This window comes from Furipterus horrens, unplaced genomic scaffold (assembly GCF_987537825.1).
Source record: "Furipterus horrens unplaced genomic scaffold, mFurHor1.1.pri manual_scaffold_17, whole genome shotgun sequence".
Classification (NCBI taxonomy): Eukaryota; Metazoa; Chordata; class Mammalia; order Chiroptera; family Furipteridae; genus Furipterus; species Furipterus horrens.
The window spans coordinates 73,941,814-73,959,834 of record NW_028327187.1 but is presented as its reverse complement, the minus strand read 5'-3'; the positions used below and the strand labels follow the sequence as shown (position 1 = coordinate 73,959,834).

The following is an 18,021-nucleotide window of genomic DNA, read 5'->3' as shown; positions in this document are numbered from 1 at the left end:
AGATCACCTGCCTGCCTCGGCCTTCCAGCTGTATACTTCCACTGGCATGAAGAACCCTGCCATGCATAAGGGCCACCTGACCTTAGAGCAAGGACATCCTGCTCTTCATCTCTAAGTGGCCTCACATGGTGTGATGCTGTCCCACTCTCTAAGCCTCGGTCTTCTCATCTGTAAGGTGGTGTTCAACACCCAGCTTGTGAATCTGCTGTCCAGGTCTCCTCCTGGCAAGACACCCCCAAGCCAGTGCATGTGTCACTTCCTAGAATTTGGATGTCTTTATGCTGGGGGCCTTTTTGAGCACATTTCTGGTTAGGACAGCCAATCTGTGCACTGTGTTTCTACCTTGATAGGGAGAATTCTTCTGGTCCCTTAGGAATTGCAATATTGCCCTGTTCAGGGGCCTGGTCTGGGCTACCAAACGGATGGGTGACTTATCTGCCACCTTCCACCCCAGCTGTCCCTAACGACACACTTTTGGAACCTCACTAGATGTAGTCCCACTAGGCAGTATCCCTTTCTGTGCCAAGTCTGAGCAAGACCCTACACTGAGACTACACCAGCCTGTCCTAGGGCAGGCCAGGCCACCTTGAACACCAGGTGGGTGTCCTCAGCCTATTCTCCTGGCCCTTCACTTCATTCTTTATCCCTCTTTCATTAGCCTCATTAGCCTGCAGATGTCTCTTGGGGCAGGCAGGGGGAGATGGGGACAGGTCTTCCCTGATGCAGATGGCCTCGGAATGCCAATAGGTGTGCTCTCAAATGCACCTTCCTCCCTGCTGAGCAGCCTCTCAAGGCTGCCCAGCAACCTCCAGGAAAAAGACTTCTGGCTCTGATTGGACAGACAGAAGCAAGGAACCAATGAGGGGCAGCAAGGAGCCACAGCAAGCCTGGTGTCGTCAGGGAGTCCTCAGTGAGTTAGAGTTCATGCAGCAGCTGATGCTGGCAGATTAGCAGGAGGGTGGGAGCAGGGGAGGCAGGAGAGGGGGGAGTAACAGACAGTGACGCAAATGGTTGGCTGATGCGTGAGGAGACAAAGATGGAGAGAGAAGCAGCATGGGGAGGGAGCACCCTGCAGCTCGCAAGGACGTGCTCTGAAAGACTAACTCGGAGGAAGTTTTCTAGAATAGTCACCCCGCTTGACTTCCCAGATTGTGCACACTTCCTTTTCCAAGAAGGTTTCTGTGTCTTTGCCCTTGCCAAATGATTCTGAGCTTCAGCCCAGGAGGCATTTCCCAGAGAAGACTTCAAGTCCCACAGCCCCTCGGCTAGAGTCCCAGCCCCATCCCATTCTTGGTCACACTACACTAAAAATGTCTGCATTTCCCACTAGCTTGGAAGGAAAAAAGGATCCACAGATGAGGGAGGTGTAGAGGTACAGAGCTCACCTTGGACAGAGACTATAGCAGCCATGGGCATGGGTGTGGGCATGGAGGGCCATCAACCTGGTGGCTCTCTCTGACCTCTGAGTGTCACACCATCCTGGGGCTCTCATACCAGCCCACCCCAGGATTGAAATGTTTCCTCAGTTTCCTCTGCACAGCTGGGAAATGCTGGCTTCTTCCAGACAACTGGGTGCACCTTGAGGAGGGTGCAAGAGAGCTGTGCCTGCCAATACAGGCAGTCCGGCCTGCACCAAATCACAGGCCCCTGGCCTGGAATCTTTGTGACAACAGTTTGCATGAAAGGAGACAGCAGGCTGGGCGACTGCCCTTCTCTCATTCTGAGTGGCAGGGGAATAGGGGGGTGTTGTATGTCAGGCAGGGACCTCCTAGCTAAACTGAGAGGGTAGAGGAACAAAATACCTTTAGCCTTGATTCCTAGGAGCATGGAACATTTTTGCACACAAAGGAGCCACAGCCAGAGGGCATGGGTGTTGGGGCTTGTCTGAATGTGTGTGTGCGCTGGATGCTGGCCACTGTGAGTGAGCATGAGTGCACATACCCTGCACAGAGGAGCAAGGGGCAGGGCTTCCCCAGAGGCAAGCTGTGACATTCTGTACGCAGGGGACTGAGAGGAAATCTGACTACACTTCCCCATAAGTACTGGCCTTCTGAGGGTCCCTGCTCCTGACTGGCAGGCATTGATACAATTCTGTCTCTTGGAACCAGAGCCCGCTGCTCAGCTCTAGGTGGATCCTTTAGGTATGGGTCAGGAATCAGCATGAGGAAGCCGCTGGATGGGCTAAGAGTATACAGCTTAGAGCATAGCCAAGCCCAGTGACCAAATACAGATGTGGCAAGTCACATGTGCATGAAGCCATCAAGGCCTCGGGTCGCCCTGTGCAGGGGCCGGTTGCTGGGCCAACCTCAGGCCTCATTTTAGTGAAGCTCTGTCTGTGAGCACTTTCAAGGGGCTCTGGGGGAGGAAGTTCTCATAGAAGCAGAATCCAGAAAATAGCCTCCTGCATCACTTCAGCAGAAACGTAAGTGCTCCCATCTGGATCAGGAGGGGAGAGGTAAAGTGACGAAAAGTCCCTTGTCTTCCAGCAACTTGTTCCTAAGATGAGTGGACCAGATGGTTCTGATCCTTCAGCTGATCACTGCAGGGGTCTCAGAGTATACAGGTGGTCTGGTGGAAGGAGACTCCTTTCTCCCATGGCGCCTTAGCTCCCTACCATTGGATGAGGGTGTCAAGGACTAAATTATGGAAAAACAAAGCCCACAAGGTGTATTCGAGCTATCATGTCTGTCCCTTTTGGCCCTCCTATGAGAGCGTGAGTTGGTCTCTACAACCCCAAAGCTCCTGGCTGCCAGAGCCACTCTGAGGCTGTGCTCCTCTTCACCTGTGTGACAACAGGACTTGCTGGGACCTGCCCTGGTTATGGGGGATTCTAGGCTCCTGCCCATTTGCACTGTAAATGTTCCCTTTGAACAAAGAGCCTCCACTGGCCCTGGCATTGGGGAAAGGACTAAAAAGAAAAGTCCCCATGCCTTAGAGCCACCTTCCAGAATAGGCACTAGGTCCTTTTGGGTGTGTTTCAAGCAAATGCCTTTAAGCTTCAAAGTGTGTAAGTGCCCGTGAGGCCCCATCTCAAGCTCTTTCATGGAAATGAGCTATCCCAGGGTTGGGGTGGCCTTTGTTACCAAGGGAAAGGTGATACTGAGGTAATCAAAGCCCACCTGCTGGAGAGCCCCTCCTACCACCCAAGGGGTGGCAGGTGTCTTCTCCCAGACTGTCCTTCCTTAGAGAGCTTCCTTCTGCAACCAGGCTGGCAGTCCCTGAACATGAAGAGGGGAAGCAGTAACAGAAGCCGAGAAGGCTCTGCAGACAGTGCTTGTTCAAAAGACCTCGGAGACAAGCCATCAACTGTCATTGCATAGGAGGGGCACACTGGTGCCATCAGCGACGTGGAGGACTTGGTCAAGGCCACAAAGCCACACATCCGTACTGTCTCTTCCAACTCAGGTGCAAAGGAAAGAGCACTAGTGAAGGGGTACAAGTCCTGGTTTTATCATAACAAATCACTGGAAATGTCACTTACACTCTCTGGCTGAACATGGAGCCCTTTTCTCAAACTGCTCCCTGACTGCTGTATCTGGTCATGGGGGAAATATGTGGGCTTCAGTGCAGCCCCCTCTGTTAATCACCAGGACCACGGGATGATGTGCAGTGCTGTTTGTCAGAGCCTCCATCCCTGTGCTGTCGTCCCTTTGGAACATCCCCTGGAGGTCCGAGGCTCAGCACCATAGGCAGAGCACAGGCTGAGGGGCAGGGTTCCCCAAGAAGGCTGCAGCAGGGATTTCAGGGATGAGCTGGTATGCATACCACAGGCCAGGCTAAAAAGGGCCTGAACCCAAAGTCGAATGGTGCTGAGGTCCAAGGAAGGACATGGCATGGAGTGTGAGGCAGCTGGGGATGCTGCAAGTCAGGGATTGTGACCTTCACTCCATACTTGGGTGCCCTCATCCAGTCCTTTCTCAAGGCACACACTTGGCAAACTGTTTCAGCTGGGACCCAGGCAGACCTAAGCCAGCACTCAGGCAGCTGACCTGATTCCCCGAGTCAACAGGGTTGGGATGATCAAATGTCCTATTTTATGAAGGTCTTGTGAGTGAGTGCATCCTAATTCCTGCTCTCAGCAGCTGGCAAGAGAACAGTGAGCAGCAGGTTGCTTTCCTCCAAGAGAGGTGGAGTAGTCGCTGCTGCTGCTGCTCCAGGGGATCCTGGGACCCAGAGGGTCTCTGGAGCAGTCTGGTGGAAGGGGCCCTTCACGGGCCTGCCAGAATGACGACTGAGCAGCTGGGTCTCAAAGACCCAGGGGTCTGCTGCTTATCACACAGACCCCAGAAGCCAGGGTGAGCGGTTAAACAGAGAACCTTGACCTGCCCTTGAAGCTTCAGTCCCAGAGGCCTTGCCTGTAGGCCAACTGCAGTGGGAAGGAGGTGCACCACATGGAAAAAAGAGCTGGAGGAGACTTGGGTTGCAGAGGGAAACATATAATATGGAAAAAAACTCATGGGGGGAGTATTTGTAAATGTGCTTTACAGGTAAATGACTTCTGCATGAAAGTCTGGAATTCTACCTCCCCCCCCCCCCCCCGTCCCACCCCCAATACCCCAGGATCTAGACTTCTCGCGTCAGCACTGGAAGGGCCCTGGGAGGCAGATGTCTGAGGTGGATTAGCTTCCTACCAAGGTGGTGGGGAGCTTGATCTCTGAGGGGGCAAAGGTAGCCATGGCCACCTGGCCACTGTCACTCTTGAGGCGCTGGGATTCCTCCTGGGTGCCCATTTTCCAACTCTCGGCAGGCAGAATCCAAGTGACTGCTTGGGGTGACTGGACCATTTCAGAGGTGGCATGGCCTCAAGGGCAAGTGAGGGCTTCTGGGCACAGCTCTCTGAGATGTCTCTGTGGAGGCCCAGGCCTAGGCATGGCCAACATACTGGACACAGCAGGACCCAGGCGGCCTCAATCCAAAAAGAATCCCTTGCCAATCACTTACATGAGCTATTCTCATTGTTCTCATGGCCTCCACCTCCATTGTTGTACCATGAGATGGGGCCCTGAGGTACCCTGGGAGCCCTCCTATGGGGCCTGGGCTGGCTCCGTCCCCCTACCCCCAACACTCCAATTGTCTTTGCAGTCTGGGAACCAAGGTGGTTTTAAGCCCATTCCAGTGGGACAGTGATGCTATCCCCATCAGCACACAGACAGCCAAGGGGATTGAAAGGGACTCAAGGGTCATGGAGCCCACCCTTATCCCAACAAACTCTTCCCCTGGACCCCCACTACTACGACCCATTCAGCCTTTGCCAGAGCAGGCCCAATGACAGGAAAGTCACCCCATATTTGCGCCTGACTACCACTGGCCAAAGCTAATTCCTTTTGTCCTAGTTACAGGCAATTGCAAGTGAGAATCTAGAGGAAGAGCAGTGCCCAGCCTCCTCTCCCCACCCACATATCCCACCACAGTTGACCTTGGAAAAACCTCCTCCTGGCAGCTTTCTCCCACCCAGTTCCCTCCCAGTCCCCTCCTTTCTCACCTTCCCATCTATCCTAGGCCCAGAGTGCCCTGAACTCCACTCTTATCTCTTATCACTGTCCCCATTTTTTGGATAAGAATATGTAGACCCAGGGAGGAGAAAGCATTTGCCCAAGACCACATTTTCATTATTCAACAAGCATTTATGGAAAGTCGATGCTGGGCTGGTTGCTGCTCAGACAGACAGCTTAGAGAAGCCTGGAAGGGTACTTACTGCCAGAGTGCTGAATTTCCCAAGGAGGTGCCCTGGGCTTGGGTGCTCCTGGAAGAATGAAAGAATGAGTAGGAGCGCACTGAGCAGAAGTGGTGAGGCAAGTCCTAGTTTTTGGTTTTCAGATTTTTTTGTTTTGTTTTCAGTCTAAACCAGGTACTGCCTGATATGAGTTTTTTCACCAGGGGTACTCATTCTTGTGATTAGAATCCTTGAGCCCCTCTCCATAGGTGACCTAGTCATCAGAAAGTGGTGTTCTGACCCAACAATCACACATACCAGAGCAAGGGGGTTAGACGAGTGCCTGAGGTGTGCCCACAGATGGGGCTAAGGCCAGGGACCACCTTCAACAACCAACAGCAGTGTGGGGACTGCCCGCCACTGGCCCCAGAGGCCAGGTCTCCTCTCCAACCCAGGTTGTGGCCATAGAGCTCCACAGTCACCTCAATGGCCACCACCAGCAACTTCAGTTCTCTGCACCCTCTTGAAATGGGAAGTGAGCACACTCCCCACAGGAAAAATAGACAGTTTTTCTGAAAGGGGTCTCTGGGTCCTTCTGGGACATGTGCTTAAGCTGCAGATTCCTGCCTCTGCACATGAGTTTGAGAATGATACCCACAGGGCCTCTTGTCCTTTCATTTTCCAGTCCCTTCTCCACCCCAACCTGCCCCTCCCACTTCCCTATACTTGCTCTTCTGTTCTTAGTCTTCCCTGTGTCCCAGTGCCTAACACAGGCAAGGGATCTGAAAACACTCGCCAAATACATATGTGTGCATCTGTGAGATAAGATAACCTAGTTCCATTCTTAATCCTCAAATGAGTGCTGATTGAGTGCTTCTCTGTGCCTCAATTTCCCTTTGGAAAAATGAACTGACACAAGTCGTGCCCACCTCTTGACCCTAGTGGAAGGTTACTGTCACACAAGTGCCTGTCTCTCTGTCAGCTTTCTCCTTCCTGAAGAAAACCACCAGAAATATTAACAGTGGGGAACCCAGATAAGGCTTCAAGGGGATTCTTCATACAATTCTTACAACTTTTCTGTGAGCTTTAAATTAATACAAGATAAGAAGTTAAAAATTAAAAACAGTAAAAATTTAGCCCTGGCTGGTGTGGCTCAGTGGATTGAGTGCCAGCCTCTGAACCAAAGGGTCTCAGGTTCAATTCCCAGTCAAGAAACATGCCAGGGCTGCCGGCCAGATCCCCAGTTGTGGGGGTGGGGGGTGGCGTGGGGAGCGTGTGTGAAAGGCAACCATACATTGATGTTTCTCTCCCTCTCTTTCTCCCTCCCTTCTCCCTCTCTAAATATAAATAAAATAACAGCAAAAAATTTTAAAAGAAGGCAAATCAGATTTTCATAGGCATCTAGAAAGGACCTAAGAATTAAGTTTTCTGTGGCAAATCATTTAAGTGTGAGTTTTACACCATGTGCATCACTGGCACAAACTAGCAGTGATTTTAAACAACTGTTTTTCCTCAAGTGGGAAGACTTCATCCCTGTAAACCTGGACCCAACCTCACCCTTGGCCACCACAGTCCCTGGAGGAGGACACTGTGGTCCTGGCTCAACGGACATCCCTGACAGAGCACTGCCTCTGTGCCAGGTGCCGGCTGCTTGCCGCTATGGAGCAGGTACTCCTGGCTTCAGCCTCCCTCTGTACAGATGACAAAGCTCAGGCCTCCAAAAGCTATGTGATATGCTCAAGTTCACACAACTAGGTGGTGGCCAAGCTGGGGTTTGAATTCAGCCTGACTCCCAGTAGCTCTCTTACCCCTAGGCCATAAAGGCATCTCCCTGTCCCACCATTCACTTCCCTGCGGCCCTTCAAGAGTCCTCTGCCAGCTCTCCAACCCTTGGAAGCAATAATGCCAACCTCTCTTGAGCATCACTTTCAAGTGCATGCGTTCCCTGGGTGTGCTGCCCTTGTCTTGGCATTAGACAGCTAGCTCTCTGAGGGCACAGTGAAAATGAATGCAGAGTCCCTGATGGATCGCCACTATAAAAACCCAAAGGCCAGGGGCACCATGTGGGCTGCAGCTTTCCTCTTCCTGGGCCATGGTCCTGCCCCATGAGGGCCTGACAGTGGGGGCAGCCACAGGGCTCAGCAAGCAGAAAGCAAGCTGGTATTAAACATAAGCTGGCACCTGATAGGCTATGGCTTCAAGCAAGATCCAGAACAAAGAGATAAGTCACTCACAGGGCTGAGTGGAGAAGAGAGGAGGGCTTCCAGCTTACAGAGTGCATTGAGCCAGACTGGGGACTTTTCTTGGCATGTGACTGAGGAAAAACTCAGGGACCGTGTGACAATGCTTACTTAGGTTGGCTAGGTCCTGGCCCCACTGCAGAAGACGCGGAGTCTCTGCCCTGCCAGATCTGAAGAGGCCACAGGGACACTAGTTAGAAAACCACAAGAAGCACAGAGAAGGCTGGAAGAAGCTCAGGTGAAGTGATGGCTGCCTCTGGGGTCACTGCCTTCAAGTAGGAGGCTCTGTCTGGAGTCTGGACTCAAGATGAGAAGGAACTGAGGTGCACAATTTCGATACAGGTGGCAGATCCTTACTGAGTGGCATCTCTGTCTCCCCAACTGGACTGTCATTCCGTGGGCAGGTATGCATACAATTTCTTTTTAGGTTCCCACTGCTCAGCTCTGGGTAGATCGTATAGGAGCTTAGAAATACCTGGTTTTGGTCTTTTGGGCACAAGGTCAGTCAGACTCAAGCAGTCCCAAAGGATGTGAAGACCTTGACCTCGTAGCTGCTGAGCTCCTCCTTGTCTTCCCTCCAAGCCCTCGTCCTCTAGGAAGCCTTCCCTGATCCCTGCATCCAGAGCTGCTCCCTTGCTCCAGGCACCCGCAGACCCTTGAGCCTATGCCATTCAGAGCTGCAGCACCCAATGTATGTGGTCATCGGCCATCTTTGTCGCTGATTTGTGAGTGGCCAAAGGGTTAAAGTGAACAAATCTGGAGCGCCTGCTATGTGCCTGGCCATGCACTATGTGTCTTACATCAGCTCTCTACAGCTGAGTATGGAGCCCCCAGCCAGGCCAGGGTTTCCAAAGGCCAAGCCCAGAAGGCACAAGGGCTGGGGCTGGGAATTGATGTTGATGGATAGAGGGGGTAGGGCAGGTGACACCATGCCCATCCTGGGGTCGCTCAGAGCTGATGAGGCAAAGAGCACAAGCACCAAGACCCGCCAGCAAGCTGGCCCCTGGTCTGTTCATCTGTGTCTTGGCCACTTGCTTCTAAGTGGCAAGCAGGACCTCTGAGCCATCTCTGTTTTTTCAGATGAGGGAATGGAGGCCTTGGGAAGGTAAGACCACACTCTCCCCTCAGCCTTCCTCCACAGCTTTATATGAGCTGGTGAAGAGGGGGTGGGAACCCAGAGCCCCTCCCCACCGTCCAGGCCTATCAGCCCATGGGACCCTGTTCTCTGTTCCCAGCCAGGTACCAAAACCAGAAGTCTGAAAGGCCATGAAACCAAGGCAAGACTGGGTCTGGCTGCCAGAGGCCTCAACCACTGCTGGGCATGAGGGACTCTTTCTCAGGGTTCACAGATTATTGTCCTGAGGTGTGACTCCACAGCCTTCCATGATGTCAAGGCTAAGTCCAAATGGCTGAGTGAGAACACAATTCCTACTGCATTTTAAATGTTGCAAAGCCCAGGCACAGCCACCTCCAACCTTATGTGAGCCCCCAGCAACCCTGGGTGGCAGGTGACCTGGTGAGTTACTTCCTTGGACTGACAGAGCTGCCCAGATGACCCTAGCTTGGAAGTAGCAGGGAGGATGGAGAGAGGGAGGAGCTGAGCTTTCAGTCTCTTTTTGAGGTGAGATATCACTCTGTCTTTCCAAAGAGGACAGACTCTTGGCTCCCCCTGCCCCCATCAAAACAATCCAGTCACAGAATCCGCTGGCTGCAGATCCCGTTGATAACATCCAGCGACACTTGATTCGGCGCCTTCTGTCTGAGCAGCTACCTTCCCCATGGCCTTCCAGGAGATTGCCTAGTGCCCAGCACACGCTCATCACAAGTAACCTGTGAGCCCCCTACTCTGGATCTCAGTTTTCTCATCTATAAAATGGACATAGGGCGAACTATCTGATCTGACATCCCCTAATTCTTAGGCCTGAAATAAATTTTCAAAGCACCCTGGACCCAGGCCATTTACTAACAATCAAACCCTCTCTTACAGAAAAGAAAAAAATAAATAAATAAATAAAGCAGAGGCACAGGAATCAGGCCAGTCTTCTTTGCCTCTCTCAGTCTCTGCTCACAATGAAAATCAGAAAACCAGGTGCACTGCCTCCCCAGCGAAAGCTCAGAAGGTATGCTTGGAGCGGGTGAAGATTATGGATGGGGAAACTGAGGCCTGAAGGTGTCCCTTTTACCGAGCTGGGCAAGGAGCCCGGTGCCCCCTGTCGCCTCTCTGCCGGCCGCGCCGACGGCGACTCGACAGCCCTACCTGGCACAGGTGCCCGGCTCGCGTGGCGGGCGGAGAGTCGGGCTGAGGCGGGGCTCGGGCTCCCTCGGCCGGGCCGGACAGGGCGGCGGGCGCGGGGCGCGGGGCGCGGGGCGCTGGGCGCGGCGGGGAACTCGCAGTGCGGCTAGGAGGCACGGACTGGGCTCCGCCCGCAGGAGAACAAACAGGTTTTCTCCGGGGCCTGGAGCCTCGCCCCTCGCCCCTCCCCTCGGCCAGCCCCCTTCCTCTGCCCTCTCCTGGGGTAGGTAGATGGGCCTGGCACATTCCGCACATTCTCCCGCCAGTATCCTGGCCCTCCCGCCCCTTCCTGGCCCCGCCCTCCTCGACTGCTGGAGAAATCAAGGCCGGGGCTCACCACCCCGAGTCCGGCGTGAGCTCCAGAAGGCTCTGTCGCAGTGGAAAACTTCCAGGCAAATTCCTCCAGGCTCGCGGCCCCGGGCTGGGAGGCCTCCGCCACGTGAAGTGCCCCGGCTTCCTAGTTGTGCCTCTGCCTGCGCCCGATGCGATTTGGCCCCCACTTGAGGCCAATGACTTCCACAGATGTTGTGGGTTAATTCTGTCGAGAACTACTGATCCTAGATCCATTTTACAGATGGAGATCCCAGACAGGGGCAGAGAGAGGGGTAGGGGAGAGTTGCTGGCGGCTGAGATCATGCAGAAAGTCCCAGAGGCTGGGAAGGAGAAGAAAGTGAGGCTGCACCAGGGAACTTCTCATCCTAGAAGGCCATCCTGGGTGGATTTGGGGTTCTCAAGGCATAGCAGCAGCAGTGAGCACCCTGTCAGCAAGCAGGGCCACCTTACAGGCTGGGCAGGGAGATACATTCAAACACCAAGGGCTAGTGCACTTTGATCAGTGTCATCCATTCGTGCTTTTTGAGCATGTGTGTCATTCATTCAGGTTTACTGAGTTCTAGGATGGATGGGACATCAAAAGAAGCCCCTAACCCTACCTGTGTGTGGAGGGGGGTAAGGGACAGGGAAGCCTCCCAGGCAAGGGATAGTTAAGCCAGTCTAGGAGATAGCAGAGGTTAAGAGTTGCCCTATCAGAATGACAGAATCAACAGGATGGACCAACAAGTTCTCCTTCATCCAGCCCTGCCAAGTCTATGTCCCAAAATGGCCCTCCAATCCATCCATTTCTCTCCACGCCCACTGCCATCACTCTTGCTTGTTCCCCTGCTACTGGTGTCACCTTCCTTCCTATGTAGTCTTTACAGAGAAGTCTCTTTAATCGTTACACATTGTTCCCTGCTTTCAGCTCTTTGATGGCTTCCCATTGCACTCAGGATAAAAGCCAAACTTTTTAAGGGGTCCAAAGATCCTGCTGCACCCAGCTCTCTGCAGGTCCAGCCACTGTCCTCTTGGATTCACTATACTCCAGCCATGCTTGCCTCCTCCTTCTGCCTCTGGAATGCATCAGAAGTCCAGTCTCCTTGGGGCATTTGCTCCTGGCACTCACACTCCCTAGAATATCCTTTGTCCCCTTGTCTGACTAGTGAACTCTTAGTCATTTTGCAAAACTTCCTTCCCTCAAGTGTCCCATAAATCCTTCCCTGACTGCACATGCCACTCACGTATGATGATCACTTCCTTCTGTGTGCTCCCCTACTTTCCTCAGATTACATCGATCTAGCACAGTGGCCACAGTCTTTTCTTGCTTCAAATGGTGAGCTCTTGGAGGGCAGGGCCCTGTCTGAGTCATCACTGGGGCATGGAGACCAACACAGGGTGCCAGAGGGGATGTACAGAAGAAGATTGAGGGGTGATTGAGATTCTGGAAGCTGTCCTCATCCTTCATTCCCTGGGCTTTATCAGGAAGGGAAGAGGTGACCCTGTGTCTGCATGAATATGTGTGGGGGTAAAGGTGGAGGGATTATATATAAAGCCACTTCAGTTCATCTCTGTCTCTTGCCAACAAGCGTTTTTCTACTTCCAGTCTGGCAGCTAACATCAAACTCTTTTCTGCCCCACCCCCCACGTTGGGTTACTGGTGGCCGTGGATGTATTTGGCTTGGCATCCTAGGTCATAAACATACTTACTATAGCACTTAAAGTGTGTCACATCTCATCTCTGGGCCCTTTTTCCCTTCAAGAGCCCCTAGCTTAAAGAGATAGAATGTAGAGGACACAGTGATGGATTTGATGTAGGAGTGAGGAAGAAAGTGGCCCTTCCTTCCCAAGGCCACCACTGGGAATGAGCAAGCTCACTCCAGACCCCTAAGTCTGAGTGGGCCAGCCAGAACACAAGCAAGAGTGGTATCCAAAGCCATCAATGACCAGTCAGCAAGGGGAGCCCATCAGCTGGGCTTTCCCAGGGTCCTGAGCTCTTCCCACATCCCTGGTGATTCAGCCCTGTCCGGGCCAGATCCACCACAACAGCACCAGCCAAAGGGACCAGGCTTTCCTCAACTCCTCCCTCCCTGCCAGGCTGCCAGGCTGCCAGGCCCTGCTCTGATCTTACTTGTAAACAGGTTTGACTCGAACAGTAACTGCCCTGCCCTACTCTGCCCCGCCCTGCCCTGCCCACCTGTTCACTGCCCAAGCAGAATGCCCCCACCGCTGCCAGAGCCACCCCTAGCCACCTCATCCAGGCTTCAGGGCCCCTGCCAACTTTATCAGCCTCCTCTTTGACTCCTTGCCCTCAGGTACCTGGACCCAGACACGCCAACTGCTCTCATACCACCAGGCCCATGCACAAGATGTCCACTTGGTGATGACCTCCTACCCACTCTCAGCTGTAACATTGACTCCTCATAAACTTCCCCTTGGCCTAGAACTTGAAGGCCAAGACCCTGGTGGTTGCTGGCTGCCCCCAGCCTGGGCTCTATCCTTGCGTGGCCTGAGCTTGGCCCCATCTGTCTCTACTGTCAGCTCCTCTTGTGCCTTGGCCCCTGTCTCCAACTCCAAGGCTGACCAGGCTCTGGCAGAGTCCTCCTGATGCCCACAGCTCAGGCAGTCTCCTCACCAACAAGCAGACCCTCAGCAAGGCTCTGCTCTGAGGTTATAGGTGCTGCCTCTAGGTAGGGTGGGCTTGAAGGTGAAGCCAGGCTGGGCTGCCAGGGTAGGCAATAGGTCTGGAAGACAGAGGCAGAAGTGGAGAGGTCCCCTATACCAAGTGCGGCCACAGCCCATGAGCAGATGATGGAGACAAATTCTTTGGGAGGCCAAGTTGAAGCAAGCAGGTGTGTAGAGAGATAGGTGGCTTTTTGGAAAGAACTCACCAGCAGGGCTCCTAAGATCCAGGGAGACCCCTGTGATCTCCAGGGCTGGGAACAAAACCCAGGCATGCCAGTCTAGCTGAAGCACTCCCAGGCTAGGGAGGGGGATGATGAGTGGAGCTCTGAAAGCTGTCAGGCCCCAAAGCCAGCCGGGGCACAGTATCCCCACACCAGAAGGAACTCGAGACAGACAACTGACCCAAACTCTGCCATTGTGGAAATTAGGAAACAGAGGCCCGGAGAGGGATGGCATCAAGCTGGGGTCACACAGCCAGTCTGAGGCACGGCTGAGACTAAAATCCGGGCTCCCATTGTTCAGAATGGAGGCCCCACCTAGCCTGGCTGCTCAGGTTCATGTGTGGGGAGTGCTGGGCTCCTGTTTGCACCCTAATCACCTCTTTCCCTCCTTTCCAGGGCCCGCCCTGCTGTCTCATCCTTCTAAGCTTTTCGACCAGTTTCCTCTTGCTGGGTGACTCTGCCAGCTCCCAGTAGGGTGGGACCACTGAGGGCAGGGGTCCTCATGTGTGGCTGTAGCCACAATGACCCCTACAGAGACCTGAACTTATAGGGCTAGCACATGGAGTGAGATGCCCCTTGCCCTACCCTCAGCCTGTACTTCTGGCTAAGGGGCTGGTCCCTCTCCCCCATACGCATGCATACTCTTAGTCACCAAATGCCCCTCTGAGACTCCTTCTCCCACTGCAATGTCACTCCCAGTCATGGGTTGGAGCAGCACCCAGTCTGGCGGGGAAAGCAGACCAGTTCAGCTCCAAGGGGAAGAATCCATGCTCTGTGCACATTGGCTCCACTGGTAGGAGGAAAGTCTTGCAGGCAGGCCTCCCTGGCCACTGGGACATCTCCCACCCCTGCAGCCTGAACTCCCACTGCTTTTTTGAATCTGTTACTTTGAATACGCCCAGGAAACATTCCACCATCAGTCTTGGCCTATGTGACCTGATGTCCCAGAATGCAGACTGCCTTTTGTCTTTGGCTGTGAAGCAGCTCCAGGCCAAACCCTCATAGGACAAGTGCAGGAGCCAAGCCAAGGCCCTGCTGGCAGATAACCCCCATATGCCCTAAAGAATGGCTTTTTGCTACTTTAAGAATCATCCACAGATTGCAAAAAGAATGTTCTAATTGGAAAACCTCCCCATCATGGTTTTCCAGAGTTTTAGTACAGTTGGCTTGCATGGAGGCTCCTGGGATGAAGAGGAAGGGAAGTAATGAGTAGGAGACAGTGGGCTCCCTGCCCAGCACCCCCTCATCCCTGGAGCTCAGCCACTCCTGCTGAGGGGCCATACTGAGGGTCTAGCCTGTCAGCAACCTGGGGAATCTGAGGTTGCTGGCCCTGCTGGGAGCCATGTCCCTTAGCCGGGATCAAGCCCTGGCCCCAGAGGTCCTGCTGCTGACTCAGAAGCACCTTGGGCTCCAGGACCCTCTAGTAGTATTGATGCCTACTAGGCATTGTAAGCCTTGGCCCAGAAGGGAATGTTTTGAAAGCTGCCACCTGCTAAAGAAATGGGAACCAAGAATCATTGTAGGGGTCTGCATGGAGCCCCTAGACCTGACTGGAGCCCTGGGTTGGGAGACCTAGAAGCGGGGTGCAAACTGCCTGAGAAAATGGACTTCTGAACAGTTAGATCTATCTGGAAAGGAAGGGAGCTTCCACTCAGGGGCCCTGCTAAGCCTGGCCTGACAAAACTGCTGGCTGGGGAAGCTGAGGCCCCAGTAACCTGAGGGTCTGTCCAACTCCAAGAGTTGATTTGTTCCTTATGGTTAAGCATTGCCCTCGCACTTGGGAAATGCCCACTTGGGAAGGGGAAATGCAGTGGATACCTGAAACTCCTTCATACAGAAAAGTCAAGTTACTGTGATTCACCTCTGGTAGGATGTATGCTTCTCTGGAAACTGCCCTCCCTGGGTGCTCAGCAGCCCTTGAGAAACTGGAGGGGGAAACAATTCAGAGGCTATGTCCTTGTCCATCTGAGCAGGACAAAGGGGCTGCTGGCCAAAGTTCCCCTCGGCGGAAATTCAAATCTCAGCATAGAGGAAAGAGCTGGCTCTCATAACCTGGCCCCTGTCTATTCCTCTTGGCGCCAGTAACCTGTATTTGGGGACTATGAACTCAACCAAGGAGCTCTAGGCTCACAGGCATTGTGCTCCCCAACCCTCCCCTTCCTCCCCCACCTGCTCAGTTGTGACCTTGAGAGCTGCAGCTTTTTAACCAGCACACATCTCTAGAGCTCTACTAGCCATTACAGTCACCAATGGCCACATGTGACTATTTAAATTTAAGTGAATTACAACTAAATAAAATTGAAAATCCAGTGCCTCAGTCACAATAGCCACATTTTAGGTGTTCAATAGCCCCATATGGCCCAGCACAGATGGGGAATACTTTCATCACCACAGAAAGTTCTGATGGACAGAGAGAGGTACTCTAGCTGTTCCACTTCTCCTTAGAAGGAAACTCTTCACATCTCCCTTAACTGAAGCTAGACTCCCTCCACTAAGTAAGGCACCCCTGCAGTATCACCCCAGATAGACTAGTCTTTCTTTGGATGAAAACCTCTCCTTCGAGGCTCAGGCTAATTGGCTAATAGCCAGCATTCAGGAAAATCTTTGCATCTGGCTCATTCTCCCTTTCCATCCATATCTCACTGTATGTGAAAAAGTGACTGGGAGGGATGGGGCAGGATAGCAATGAGGTGGAGTAGAGAATGTGTGACTTCTGCATCCATATCTGTGAACTATCCATACCAACCCTCAGCCCTTCCAGTTCTTCAACCTTGACATCTCTGAAGACCTTGTAAACTCCACTGCAGCCACCTCTTCCCACTGCAGCCTGTATCCTGTCATCCATCATCTCTGGAATGTCAATTACAGGTCTACTTTCTGATCTCTACCTCCTCTTTTTCTGGTGGGCTTATTCAATTACCTCCCAATGAAAGGTAGTGACAACTGTCTTTCAAGCTCATAGGGACCTACCATCCCATGTCTCCTCTACTTTCTTTCCATCCATTAGCCCTTTCTTCTCTTCACTGCCCTCCCTATCTAGCTTAGAGTCAATGGACCATCACTTCAACAACTCTCTTGTCTGCATCTTAATCTCCCTCTTCCACTGTCCCTCTGTCACCTGCACCTGACACAGCATCAAATCTGGACAAATCTAAACATCTGCTCATCTGCTCTCTTCACACCTGCAATGACAGTGCTGGCAAGGGTCACACAACTATGCAGAATGATGCTAATGTAAATTCCTAGATTTTGCCCCTTCTCACCTTCACAAGGACTTCTCTTTGTAATTATCTCTTTCTATTCTGCATCATAAGAACTTCCATTTCATTGGAAGCATTCTTTCCAACATTAAAAAAAACATCTCATTTAACCTAACTTCAACCTCCAGTTAGTGTCTAATTTCTCTGTTCCTCTACTGAGAAAAACCCAATGAAAGGGTTGTCTTGGTTCACTGTCTCTATTTCTCCTCCTAGTCTCATAAACTCATTGCCATCAAGATTTCAACCCTAATGTTCTCTTAAAATTGCTCTTGTCAAAGTTACCAGTGATCTCAATGCTGCCAAACCCAATGCTCACATCTCTGCCTTCTCAACCACATTTGGTCAGTCACTCCTTAATTCTGGAGACATGCTTCTCTTGGCTGCCCTGACACTCCACTTATATGGATGTATTGAACATTAACAGCACATTAGGAACTCCCTGGGTGTAAATCCTGGCTATGCCAATTAATAGCTTTGTAACCTTGGGAAAGTTACTCACCCTCTCTGGGTTTCCATTTATCATGTGTACAATAGAGATGAGACTACCAGCATCTACCTCCTGGGATTGTCATTAAGGTTACACGGGAAAACACAGACAAAGTACTTATAACAGAGCTTATTACATGAAGAGGTGCCAATGAAATCACTATAGATGTTGATGGGGTTCAGGACATGCTACCCCAAAACATGGCACCTTAATATATTGAATATTTTTTAAGATAAAGGAGTTTGAGAAAACAGCAGAAGCAGGAAGGTCTCTCTGACCTCCTTCCAACCCTGACATTTTCCCCAACAGTTCGTAGATCCTCATGTGAGAAGTGTCTTCTTTATACCCAGAGGAAAGGAACATCCTTATTTTCAAGGGGCAATAGGGGAAGCAAAAAAACATCTGAACAAATAGGCCTTGATAAGTTTCCCCAGCTTGCTACATTTAGCTCAAACTCTTTGTCCTATCACATCTTTCTACAGCTTTACACTCTTCATCAAACCTGGTATAAAAACACTCTGGTTTAATCATTTTGGGGGAAAGGACTTTATATTCTTATGAAGGATCCCATGTCATGTAAAACTTACATTAAATGTGTATAATGTGTATGTTTTTCTCCTGTTAAGTTGTCTTTGTAAGTTTGATTTTCAGATCCAACCAGAGACCCTACGAGGGTCAAGGAAACTTCTTTCCTCCCTTGTAATGTTTAAGGGCCAACGCAAACTAAACATGTTCAAGCAAAGCTCTGGTTCCTTACCCCACACCCTCCAAACCTCTCTTCTCTAAGTCTTCCTTATCTTCCTCCATGGCACCTCCCAGGTGTGCAAGTCAAAGGCCTGGGTTGTTAATTTGATTTTATCTCCTTCCCTC

General features: G+C 52.0%; 1 protein-coding gene across 14 annotated transcripts in view; it reads right to left on the bottom strand.

The window, feature by feature from the left end:
* ZNF185 (zinc finger protein 185 with LIM domain) overlaps positions 1-10,291 on the bottom strand; it is a 70,928-nt gene extending 60,637 nt beyond the window's left edge. For all 14 annotated transcript variants that reach the window (XM_090264329.1, XM_090264315.1, XM_090264321.1 and 11 more), the window contains exon 1: positions 10,151-10,291. The gene's annotated coding sequence lies outside the window, so the exon portion shown is untranslated. The remainder of the gene's footprint in view (positions 1-10,150) is intronic.
* Between the last annotated feature and the right edge of the window lie 7,730 nt (positions 10,292-18,021).